The sequence below is a fragment of the Ailuropoda melanoleuca genome, chromosome 4 (assembly GCF_002007445.2).
Source record: "Ailuropoda melanoleuca isolate Jingjing chromosome 4, ASM200744v2, whole genome shotgun sequence".
NCBI classification, from domain to species: Eukaryota; Metazoa; Chordata; class Mammalia; order Carnivora; family Ursidae; genus Ailuropoda; species Ailuropoda melanoleuca.
This window is the reverse complement of record NC_048221.1, coordinates 6,662,154-6,674,997: the sequence shown is the minus strand read 5'-3', so window position 1 is coordinate 6,674,997 and position 12,844 is coordinate 6,662,154. Positions and strand designations below refer to the sequence as shown.

General features: G+C 43.8%; 1 pseudogene; it reads right to left on the bottom strand.

Annotated features, from left to right (window-relative positions):
- Positions 1-8,464: 8,464 nt before the first annotated feature.
- On the bottom strand, positions 8,465-9,402 carry LOC100470440 (annotated as a pseudogene).
- Between the last annotated feature and the right edge of the window lie 3,442 nt (positions 9,403-12,844).

Below are 12,844 nucleotides of genomic sequence, written 5' to 3'. Positions count from 1 at the left end.
AGAGAGGTTGTGGCGGGGCCTGGAAAAATCCAGGTTAGCGTTTTGTGGTCCTCTTTTACAATATTTTAGCTAGAAGCTTAAGAGGCCTAGCCTCCAAGTAAGGGCGTTTATCTGGGCAAGGTGAGCTCGGGAGGAATGCAAGAACCGACCACGCCTGCTTCTTAGCACCAGCTCTAATCCCAACTCCACCAAGACAGGCAACTTCAGTGTATTTCCTATAGCCTGCCCCTTCTGTAAAAATGAGCTGCCTCTTAAATTGTTGTGAGATTCAAATGGGAAAAGTAAGTAATTCTGATTACTCTTTACAGGGTCAAAAAGGGGACAGAACAAGCCCACTGCAGAGAGGTGAGCAAAAATGGGAAGACCTGGAGCAGTGGGTGCTTGAGGTCAAGACTGGGGAAACTCCAGAGAGGGGAAAGGGTCACTCTTAAAGTTCTGGAGCCAGCACAGAGGAGGAAAAAAGAAAAAAAATATTCAGTTATGACTCAGGCAGGACCTGGGGGCATAAAAACAGAAATTGGGTATTTAAAATTAGTAAACAGTGCTGGGCCAGGATCAGATTTTGTCTAATCAATGCTGAATCCCAGTAAGCTCACAAGGATTAATTGGTGGAATGAATGAAAGGGAAAAAATATCACTCACTTAACTCTTCAAAATTAAATGTAGGAAAATTCTGTAATACTCCTCAGTGGGAAGTATTGTTAAGGAGAATAGCACCCTGAAGGTTGGGAAAACTCCATACACATTGTATTTCTATATAAAGATATGATTATTGTAGAGGGATAAAATATTATGTTAACCTCAGGGACACCTGGGTAGCTCAGTTGGTTAAGCATCTGCCTTCAGCTCAGGTCATGATGCCAAGGTCCTGGGATTGAGTCCCGCATTGGGCTCCTTGCTCAGCAGGGAGCCTGCTCTTCCCTCTGCTGCTGCTCCCCCTGCTTGTGCTCTCTATCTCTGACAAATAAGTAAATAAAAAATTTTAAAAAATATTATGTTAACCTCAGAAATGAAACTGCCAGTTATTTTACCAGCAAAAAAAAAAGAGGGGGAGATTTATGAGGGAATAGCAGAGAATTGCAACCCAGGACAAGCAAGCGAAGGAGTCCACAGAGCAAAGGAGAGGAATGCTCTTTGATAAAGAAAAGCAGGAAGATGGGATGGCTGTCATAAACAAAAAGTCCGTTGGAATCAACTGGTAGATTGAAGTATAGTGGCTTTTCATTGGCTGAGTGGTGACAGCCTCTCATTGGCTGGGCTGTTGCCAGGAGAGGAGAAAACCTCTCAACCGCTTGCTGGGGTAGTAAAATGGTATCAGCCTGCCAAGTGCCTCTTTCTGTGTGGTCTGCAGTTGGCAACCAGTGGTAGGGCTGAGAGCATCCCCCCTCCCCCCACCTTCCAGATTCCGTTCTAATTTCCTTTTTTAAATTTTCACGATTGATGAGTTTATACTGGTAAACATCCCCCTCCTTGTGTAAATGGCTCTTAGCCAGTCATTTACGCTGCCTAGAGAAACTAGAAGGAGATAAAGTGGACTTTTATTGATTCATTTTTAAAGTTATTTGTTGAAGTATAACAAACATGCGGAGAGTCTGTGAATAAATTTTAAAAGTGAACACATCTATGCACAAATCATCAAAATGTCCACAAAGGATACATGCCCATGCAATTGCTACCCAGGTTTTTTATTCTTTATTTTGTTTTTATTTATTTTTTACTACCCAGGTTTTAAAAAGAAAATTACCAGGAGGCCACCTGGGTGGCTCAATTGGTTAAGCATCTGCCTTTGGCTCAGGTCATGATTCCAGGATCCTGGGATCGAGTCCCACCTCGGGCTCCCTGCTCAGTGGGGAACCTGCTTCTCCCTCTGCCCTTCCCCCTGCTTGTGATCTCTCTCTCATTCTCTCTCTCTCTCTCTCAAATAAAATCTTTAAAAAGAAAAGAAAATTACCAGGAACCCAGAAGCCTCTTTCATGGTTCTCCTGGTCACTACAACCCCTCATCCTCCAAGAAAAACCCTGTTATGAATTCTTTTAACACCTGACAGGGCTCAGAATACAGCTGCCCTAAAATATGGCATCTTAGCATATTGAATACATTAAGTTGAAGGAATTCGAGAAATGGCAGGTTCAGGAAGGACTCTCTGACCTTCCCCTGAAGCAGACTATAAGATGCTTATGTGATAGATGTCCTTTCTATACCCAAAGAAAGAAACATCTTATCTCTGAAGATGGAGGGACACGGAGAGTAATCCTAATGAACGGGGTTGCTGAATTTTCCTCAGTTTACTACTCTTAAACTCATATCCCATGGCCGTAGCACATTTTCCCACTACTTTCGACTCTTCATCAAACCTAGCATAAAAACATCTCTAATGAGGGAGCAGAAGGCTGGCTGAAGACAAAACATAAGCTGACACCCTGCAACCTTTCCCCACCTCCCACTCTTGGATGGGAGATGTGTGACATTCTTCCAGGAAGCCCCCAGCCATCTCAATGCTAAAGCCTTGCTAGAGGGAAAAACAACCTTAACTTGACAGTGGCAAGGCCTCCGGTATCCTCTGAGACTTCTTTAACAGATGAAAGTACTTTCTCAACCTCCTTGTTTCCTTACCTCCCCCAACACCACAGTATATAATCAGCCACCCCTCGCGACCCAGGCTGCAGCTCTTTCTGCCCACGGATCCTGTCCCTGTGCTTTAATAAACCACCATTTTGCACCAAAAACGTCTCAAGAATTCTTTCTTGGTTGTCGGCTCTGGACTCCACCCCACCGAGCCTCACCTATATTCCAAAACCACATCATCTAGGTTGACAACTTCGTGTTTTCATTTCCTTGTAAAGGGTACCACGCCATGTAAAAGTTAAATACATTTGCATGTTTTCTCTTGTTAATCTGCCTTTTGTTACAGAACCCCAACTAAGAACCTAGAACTGTAGAAGGGAAGATTTTTTTCACCCTCTCTTACACATCATAGGAGAGTTTTGCCTGTTTTTTGAACTTTGTGTAAATAAAATTACTGTTTTTTTAAGTATTTCTTTTTTTATAATAATATTTTTTATTATATTATGTTAGTCACCATACAGTACATCCCTGGTTTTCGATGTAAAGCTCGATGATTCATTAGTTGCGTATAACACCCAGGGCACCATGCGATACGTGCCCTCCTTACTACCCATCACCAGTCTATCCCATTCCCCCACCCCCCTCCCCTCTGAAGCCCTCAGTTTGTTTCTCAGAGTCCATAGTCTCTCATGCTTCATTCCCCCTTCTGATTACCCCCCCCCTTTCTTTATCCCTTTCTTACTTTGGGATTGATGCAAGAATAAAAACATGACCAATGCAAGAGAACACTGCCACCTAGTGTATGATGGCAATGACTGTAGTGGGGCAAGGGACCATCTTTTCAGAAAAGCTGGAATCATTCTCATACTGTATATAAAAATCAAAATCATTCTAGAATGGTTGCAGAAATAAATGCAAGAAGTAAAACAATACTATAGAGAAAATGTGACTTCATTTCTTGGTATAGGCAGATATTTATTAAATAGGAGGCAAAGGAAAGAAAGATTTGATAAACTGGAATGCATTAAAATTAAGAATGCTCAAAAAAAAAATTAAGAACTGCTCATCAGAAGACATCATTGAGGCGCCTGGGTGGCTCAGTCAATTTAGCGTCTGACACTTGATCTCAGCTCAGGTCTTGATCACAGGGTTGTGAGTTCAAGCCCCACATTGGGCTCCGCATGGAGCCTACTTAGAAANACTTAAAAAAAAAAAAAAAAAAAAGGAAAAAAAGAAAAAAAAAAAAAAAAAGACATCATTAACAGTGGAAAAGCAACCCATGAAGTGGAAGAAAAACATATCCACGAAAGAATACATATTTAGACTATGTAAAGAACTTTTACAAATTAACAAGATAAAGTCAACTCAATTTAAAAATAGGCAAAAAAAAAAATCTGGACACATCACAAAACGGGATATCCGAATGGCCAATAAATGTAGGAAAAGGTTCTCAACTTTGTCAGGGAAGTGCTAAGTAGGTTACCACAATGAGATACCAGTACTCCTCAACAGAATGGGTATAAGAAGGCTGAAAATACTAAGCATTAGTGAGGATATGGAAGAAGCAGAACTCATGTTGCTGATAGGAGGGCAACTTGGTATAGTCACGTTGGAAAACTGGTGGAATCTATCACAGCTTCACAGATGCGTATCCTATCACCTAGAAATTCCACTTCTCAACAAAAGACAGGTGCAAAAATATGCACAGCAGCAGCGTCATTAGTAGCCAAAATTTGGAAACTATGCAAGTGTCCATTAACAGAAGAATGAATAAATTATAACATATCCACATACCACGAATGAACAAACAGCCACTGTATGTCCCATTCTAGATGAATATGGCAAACATAATGAGTTGGGTAAGAAAGCCAGACACAAATGAGGACATTGAGTATTTCCCTGATACACAGAGTACAGAACAGGCGAAGCAATGTGTACTGTGAGACCTCAGATTATCATTACCCAGGGGGCTGGGAGGCCTTGATTGCTAGGGAAACAGAGCGCTTCCTGGATGCTGATAGAATTCGAGTTCTTGATGAGGGATGCTGATAACGTGGGCATGACCAGTTTGTGAAAACTCATCCAGTTATATGTATATTATAGTTCACTAAAAAAAAAAATTATAACTAACTCCACCCCCAACCCCTAAGCTCCCCGATTTCCTCATTCAGAAAATGGTAACTCTTTTTTTTTAAATATTTTTTTTATTATATTATGTTAGTCACCATACAGTACATCCCTGGCTTTTGATGCAAAGTTCGATGCTTCATTAGTTGCGTATAACACCCAGTGCACCATGCAAATACGTGCCCTCCTTACTACCCATCACCGGTCTATCCCATTCCCCCACCCCCTTCCCCTCTGAGGCCCTCAGTTTGTTTCTCAGAGTCCATAGTCTCTCATGCTTCATTCCCCCTTCTGATTACCCCCCCCCTTTCTTTATCCCTTTCTTCTCCTACCCATCTTTCCAGAACATGGTAACTCTTAACAAACAATTCAAGTCAAAAAAACTTTTGAGTCCTTCTTGACTCCTTTCTTTCTCTCACAACCCAAACCTCAGCAAATATTGATGGTCTACCTAAAAAGTATATCCAGAATCAGCCCAGTTCTCACTATCTACACTACTATCTTTTTGGTTCCGGCCTCCTTCCACTCCACCAGATTGTTGTAATATCTCCTGTCTGGTCTCCCTGTCGATAAGAAGCCCTTATACTTACTGAGCCCAACCATCACAGCAATCCTCTGAAAGCCTAAATTGGATGATATCAGTCCTCTGCTCAAATCTCTCCCATGGGGCACCTGGGTGGCTCAGTCTGTTGAGTATCTGCCTTCAGCTCAGGTCATGATCTCAGGTCCTGGGATTGAGCCCCAGATTGGACTCCCTGCTCCGTGGAGCTCAGTCTGTTTCTGCCTCTCCCTTTGCCCCTCCCCCCACACACGAGGGCATGTGCTGTCTTGCTCTCTCTCTCTCTCAAAGTCTTAAAAAAAAAAAATCTCTCCCGTGGCTTCTCACTGATATTGGATATTTTCCATTTGCTACTCTAACCCATACTTGGGTTGATCCTTTCAGTCTTCATCAAGAGATTTCTTTGCCCTCTGGCACCGGCAAGATGTCAGAGGTAAGAAGAGTGAGGTTTGGGTATTTATGCCTCCTCTTCCTCCCTGCAGGTCACCAACGGCTGCCTGCACCCCCTCAGATCCCTATTCCTGTAATGCAGCCTTCTCTTAATAGACGTAGGGTACCACATGACTCCTTGTGATTTTCCTAAACCCCACCCATACCTTTGTAAATGTTGCCTTACTAAGCTCTACCCAAGTTATTCTAAATTCAGTGTGTCATCTGAATCCTACTGGGTCTTGATGAATACAGTAAAGGGTACCATGATTGGCCTCAAGAAAGAGGCTCTTATATAGGAGTCTGAGGTTGATTTGGTTACATGTTTAAGGAGACCTGGATGACCCCTTTGTGAGAGGAAAATGGGGCATGGCTAACATGGCAGATAGTGGTATCAAGACGACTCAAACCATCATCCATGGTAGCTGATGAAGCCCAGGTGAAGGCACTGGGGGACGAAGTGGTGTGGAACCCACTTCACTGCTGTGACAATAGCGACTACGAAATTTGTAGTCCCCTGCTTTTTAAGCCATCCCTACAGAGAGACACAGGTGAAAGGAGAAATGAAAAGCTGTAAATATACATTGTGTGTCTGGCTTTGTCACAGGTGAACAAGGGGTCACCAGTGAGTCTTATCCAAGTCATAGGGGGAAGGGAAGCTCTTTGTGGTTAAGTAGTTTGTGGAACACAAAAGGGCGGGAGGTGGGGGGGTTAATTGTCCTAGTTTCCTGGCAGCGCAGGTGGAGTTGAATATTGTCATTCTCCTTTACACGTTGATATTTGAACCACGGACATAAATGACTAATTTTCTCTCAGATGACTTACCTGTCTTTATTTATTTATTTATTTATTTATTTATTTATTTATTTATTTATTTATTTATTTATTTATTTTGGAGCAGGGTTCTCAATGAAGAATGATTGGATGTCATAGCGGAGTTTGGGTGGGATGCTACTGGCATCTAGTGGTGGACAGGAGGACGCAGCTAACCGTCCCCCAATGCGCAGACCACTCCCACAGCGGAGCTACATTGGGCTCCAAACGTGGTTAGCGCTCAGGTGTGGGGCAGGGGGCGTGGGCACAAAAATCACTGCCTGTCTCTCCTTCGAGAACCAGGACTTTACATACCGGGCAGCCATGTCTGAAAACCTATACTTCTGAGATGCAGAAAACAAACAGGATCTGAGGATTTTGAAGTGCATCTTGATTTTTCCCTTAGAGTTACTCATATTATTCGTGTTTGTTAACTTGCATTTGAAACACAGCAGCTCGAACTTGTAGGATTTTTATATGGAGTTTATCAGATTTTAGTTATAAGAATTCAGAAGCAAGGGCCTGAGAACCGGAAAAGGGCAGGAAGCAAACGTTTTCTGTAATGGGCCATATAGTAAATATTTTAGGCTTTGTGGGTCTAAAGAAAATCTCACTTCCCTCCGTGCATCTCCTTTAACCTCACACAACACTTAAAACTACTCCTGATACTTATGGCCTCCAAATGTGCTTGTGTGTGTCCCCTCCCACTCAATGGTTCTCACAGTTTCTGGCTACCAGCTGGGTGTCCTGCAATTCAACTTAGCTCTGATACTATCTACCTGGGTTCCCTTGGCCCTCTCCTCAGGTTCAATGAATTTTCTAGAGCAGCTCACAGAATTCGGGAAAACAGGTTACTTACTAGGTTACTTTTTTTTTTTTTTTTTTTTTAACAAAGGATAAGAATGAACAGCTAGGTGAAGAGATATGTAGGGCCAGGTCCAGAAGGGTTATGAGCACAGGAGCTGCTGGCCCTGGGGAGTCTGGGATTCTCCACCCTCCTGCAACATGGACGTGTTCTTGTTCACCAACCCAGAAGCTCTCTGAATGGTGCCTTTCTAGTTTTTGTTTTGTTTTTTGTTTTTTAGGTTTCATTACTTAGGTTGGATTGATTGAATCATTGGTCATCGGTGATTGGTTCAACCTCCAACACCTGGAGGTTGGGGGTTGGGCCTGAAAAGTTCCCATCTTCTCATCACTGCTTGGTCTTTCCGGCAACCAGCCCTGAAGGCATCTAGGAGTCCCTGAGCCAAAAGTTGTCTCATTAGCCTACCAAGGGCACTCTTATCACTTAGGAGATTCCAAGGAGTTCTGTGCCAAGAACTGGGGACAAAGACCAAATATTTTTCCATAGGCACAAAAGCCAGCCTTCCATCTATACAAATATTCTCCCCACGGCACTCTCAGAGAGCACACAGAACACACCCCAGAAAGTAAGCTCTACTTAAAAAGACTGTTCCTGGGATGCCTGGGTGGCTGTCAGTTAAGCGGCTGCCTTCGGCAAAGGTCATGATCCCAGGGTCGTGGCATCGAGTCCCACATCCAGCTCCTTGCTTAGCGGGGAGCCTGCTTCTCCCTTGGCTGCCTGTTTCCCCTGCTTGTGCTCTCTCTTTCTGAAAAATAAATAAATAAATAAAATCTTAAAAAAAAAGGGGGGGGGACTGTTCCCTCCATAGAACCTGCTTAGTACAGAAATTTAGCTTCAAACCTAAGATAGCATTGATTTAATAATCAAGTGTGTAATATTACTCTGCCCATTTTATAGATGTTGACGTGAATTCAGCGTTAAGTTAATAAATGACAGGTACTAAAACAAAGGACAGCAGGACTTAATACAAAAGCTATTTGACTTGAAAGCCATGATGAACCACTTTGTTAGAATTGAATTAGGGGGGAGTCAGGATTTCTACCATACCCAGTATTTAATTTCCTTTCAGTCATTCCAGAAGCCTATACCCAAGGCAGATGACAGAATCATGAAAAGGAAGATGTTCCAGAGATGAGTTTCCTCAAGGCTCCCTTCATGTCCCTGTTCCTCAGGCTGTAGATGAAGGGGTTCATCATGGGGATGACCACCATGTCCATCACTGAGGCCACTGCTCTCCTTGCGGAGGAGAGGAAAGCTGCAGAACTAAGGAAGACTCCAACCCAAGTCCCACAGAATAAGAAAACAATGGACAGGTGACACCCACAGGTGGAGAAAGCTTTGAACTTTTCCACCAGTTGATGGGATTCTCAGGATGGAGGAGACAATTTGAATGTAAGAGAAAATTATCCCTGAGAGGGGACCAACCCCCAACAGGCTGGTCACTAAATACACCAGAATGTTACTGATAAGAGTATTAGAACAGGCAAGTGTGAGGATCTGAACAAGTTCACAGAAGAAGCGGGGGATCTTCAAGTCTGTGCAGAAGGACAGTTGCAACACCATCAGACTGTGGAGCAGGGCATTCATAATGCTAATGAGCAAGGAGAGAAGAACCAGCAGGCCACAGAGGTGGGGGTTCAGGACGACTGCGTAATACGGAGGATGGCAGATGGCCACATAGCGGTGATAAGCCATCACAGTTAGCAGTAAATTGTCCATACATACAAAAACCATGAAACAATACACCTGGCAAGGCAGCCTGCATAGGTGATGGCTTTGTTCTCTGGGGGATCAGCAGCATCTTGGGGATGGTGGTGGAGGTGAAGCAGATGTCAGCCAAGGACAGGTTGGAGAGGGAGAAGTACGTGGGGGTGTGGAGGTGGGAGTCAGACCTGACGGCCAGGATGATGAACAGGTTCCCCAGCACGGGCACCAGGTATGTGGTCAGGAACAGCTCGAAGAGAAGGGGCTGCAGTTCTGGATCCTCCAAGAGACCCAGGAGGACGGATTCTGATACTTCTGTCTGGTTTCCTGATTCCATGTTGTTGAGGTGGGAGCACCCCAAGTGTCCACTAATGAGTGAATGGATAAACCAAATGTGGTGTATCCATACAATGAAGTATTAAATACTATTCGTGTTTGGCAAGGAATGACATTCCGACACATTCCAGCACCTGCTACAACATGGATGAACCCTCAAGGACATTGGGATAAGTGAAATGAGCCAGTCTCAAAAAGATAAGTACTATACGATTCCACTCTGTGACGTCCCCAGAGGAGTCACATTTATAGAGACAGAAAGTAGAATGATGGGTGATGGAGCTGGGAGAGGGGGGGGAGGAGAAGGAGTGTTTAAGGGGGACAGAGTTTCAGTTTTGCAAGTTGAAAGAATTTCTGGAAATAGATGGTGGGGATGGCTGCACAACAATGTGGATATACTTAATACTACTGAATCGGACACTGAAAAATGGTTAAAATGGTACCTTTTATGTCATGCATATTTTTCTATGATTAAAAAAATTAATAAAAAATGTTGAAAAAACTTTTTCTGATTTACTTTATTATGCTCCTGTCCTTCATGGTGCTTTGAGAAATTAATTGCCCCTCATTTCTCACACTTCATGGATGTTCTTAGGGAACACAGCCCCAGGGGCAGATGGATGAAATGGACAAAGGGGAGGAGTGTCTGGGTGGCACAGTCAGTTAAGCTTGATTTTGGCTCAGGTTATGACCTCAGGGTCATGGAATCGAGCCCCAAGTCAGGCTCTGCACTCAGCAGTGAGTCTGCTTGAGCTTCTCTCTCCCTCTCCCTCTGCCCCTCCCCACACTCTCATGCACTCTAAATAAATAAATGAAATATTAAAAAAAAAGAAATAGGCAAAGGGATTGCAAAGTACAAACTTCCATTTTAAAAGAAATAAGTCACGAGGATGAGAAATACAGCATAGGGAATATAGTCAATAATATTGTAATAACTTCGCACGGTGAAAGATGGTGACTATACTTACCGTGGTGAGTATTTTTTAATGTATATATTTGACAAATCACTGTGTCGTACACCTTAAAACAATATAATATTGTAGGTCGACTCTACCTCAGTTAAAAAAAACCCACACAGATCTGTTTCCTACCCAAGAATTTCCAGTTGACTAGGTCTGGGGTGGGGCCCTAGTATTTGCATTTCTAACAAGTTCCCAGGTGATGCTGCTACGGCTGGGAGGAGTGGGGGACCACACTTTGAAAACCACTGCTGTGGAGGTTTCTAAAGCATCGTGTAGAATAAGCCCGTTTGGATTCAAATCCAATGGATTTGGATTCAATCCAATCAAAGCCAATGAAGGAAATCATGAACACACTTGAGCTTTTGTGTCTTTTCTTTTTTTCTTTTTTAAGATTTTATTTATTTGTCAGAGAGACAGAGAGAAAGCACAAGCAGGGGGAGGGGCAGGCAGAGGGAGGAAACAGACTCCCCGCTGAGCAAGGAGCCCAACCTCCAAACTCAATCCCAGGACCCTGGGATTATAACCTGAGTCAAAGGCAGATGCTTAACCAGCTGAGCCACCCAGGCATCCAGAGTTTTGTTTCTTATGTGGGCAATAGAAATGAGAATATAGTATCTACATTCCAAGAATGCACATGAGAAGGAAAAAGCAAAGCACACGGCAGAGTGTCTACTGATTTGCTCATACTATTTATATTACTATCACTGGAACTTGAGAAGATCCTGACATGATTCCTCTCTTTGAATGGCACATATTGGAGGGTGTAGGGGAAAAGGACAGGAAGATAAAGGAGGAGGAGGAGGAGAGAGAGAACAGCTATGGGGCAACACCCATGAGTTGTCAGGGAAGAAAACCATTTTGAAAATTCTACTAGGACTCTTGATGACATTAAGGGGCAAATTGATTGGGGAGACTGGCCGCCTTCCCTTGAATTTCAGTGCCTCCCTCAAAGGATTGGATTTAACACTAGCAATGTGAAGAGAGAGCAGAGAGGTCCCCTTCTGTTCTACCTGGGAAATAAAGCGGGGCATTGGAGCAGCCTGGAATCCTTAGAAAAGGTTAGGAAGGGAATCAGGGGCGCCTGGGTGGCTCAGTTGTTAACTGTCTACCTTCGGCTCCGGGCGTGATCCCAGCGTTCTGGGATCGAGCCCCACATCAGGCTCCTCCGCTGGAAGAAAGAAAAGAAAGAAAAGAAAAGAAAAAAGAAAAGAAAAGAAAAGAAAAGAAAGGGAATCAGTCCTCGCAAACTTCAGGTGAGGAAAAGGTGTCAGCAGAATCAGAAGCAATTGTGAATCCAGGGCCAGGGGACTTGGAAATATGCCAAGTAGTTAATGAAAAATCGGGAATCCCTTTAGACAGCTATTTTCAATCTTGACCATGCATCAGATTCACCTGAAGGGCTTCTTAAAAACTGGTTGCTGGGCGCCACCCCAGAGTTTCAGCATGTCTAGGTGAGGACCGAGAAAGTGTATTTCAAAGGACTCCCCAGGTCATGACACTTCAGGCGAAACCAGCTGCATCATTTCCAGGTCCTGGGGCAAAATGAAAATGTGGGACTCCTAGTTCAAAAATTTCAAGACAGTAACAGCAAAGCATTAAACCAAGAGTGGGATTCTCTGCGACTGTCCATGTCGTACACATATGAATCCAGCCCTGAATGCTGGTCTGGGCACATCTTGAGAACCACTGCTTTAGACTTCCTAATTAACGTAGGAGTACCCCTACATGGGAATAATAATAATAGTAAAGTACGCCTTTTCTCCAGAACTTACAAGGGATTTCTGTATCTCCAGGTGTTGAGCTTCTCCCCAGGATGTGGATGTTGAAGACAAATTGGCCTTTGAGAATTTCAAGGAGACAGTCTTGTGTGGCGTTTTTGGACAAGACACGATTTCTAACAAGTGACGCAGCATTCTCCTTCTTGGTCTGGTAGGTGTGAGATTGTGTTGATAGGGGACAGGAAGTCTGTTCACATTTTTTCTGTCCCTAGAAGCCCCATTTCCAAAGCTCCTCTGTAGCCAAATTGTTCTATTTATTTTTTTTTAAAGATTTTATTTATTTATTCGACAGAGATAGAGACAGCCAGCGAGAGAGGGAACACAAGCAGGGGGAGTGGGAGACGAAGAAGCAGGCTCATAGTGGAGGAGCCTGATGTGGGGCTCAATCCCATAATTCCGGGATCACGCCCTGAGCCAAAGGCAGACGCTTAACCGCTGTGCCACCCAGGCGCCCCTCTCTCTCTCTTTTTAAAATAATTTATTTATTTGAGAGGGAGAGAGAGAGAGAGCGAGGAGAGAAAGCACGCATAAGTGCGGGGAGGGGCAGAGGGAGAAGGAGAAGCAGACTCCCCGCTGAGCCCTGAGTGGGGCGGGACCTCAGTCCCAGGACCCTGAGATCGATCATGACAGGAGCCAAGGTCAGATGCTTCACTGATCGAGCCACCCAGGTGTCCCCAAATTGTTCTCTCTTCATTCTAATCCTGCA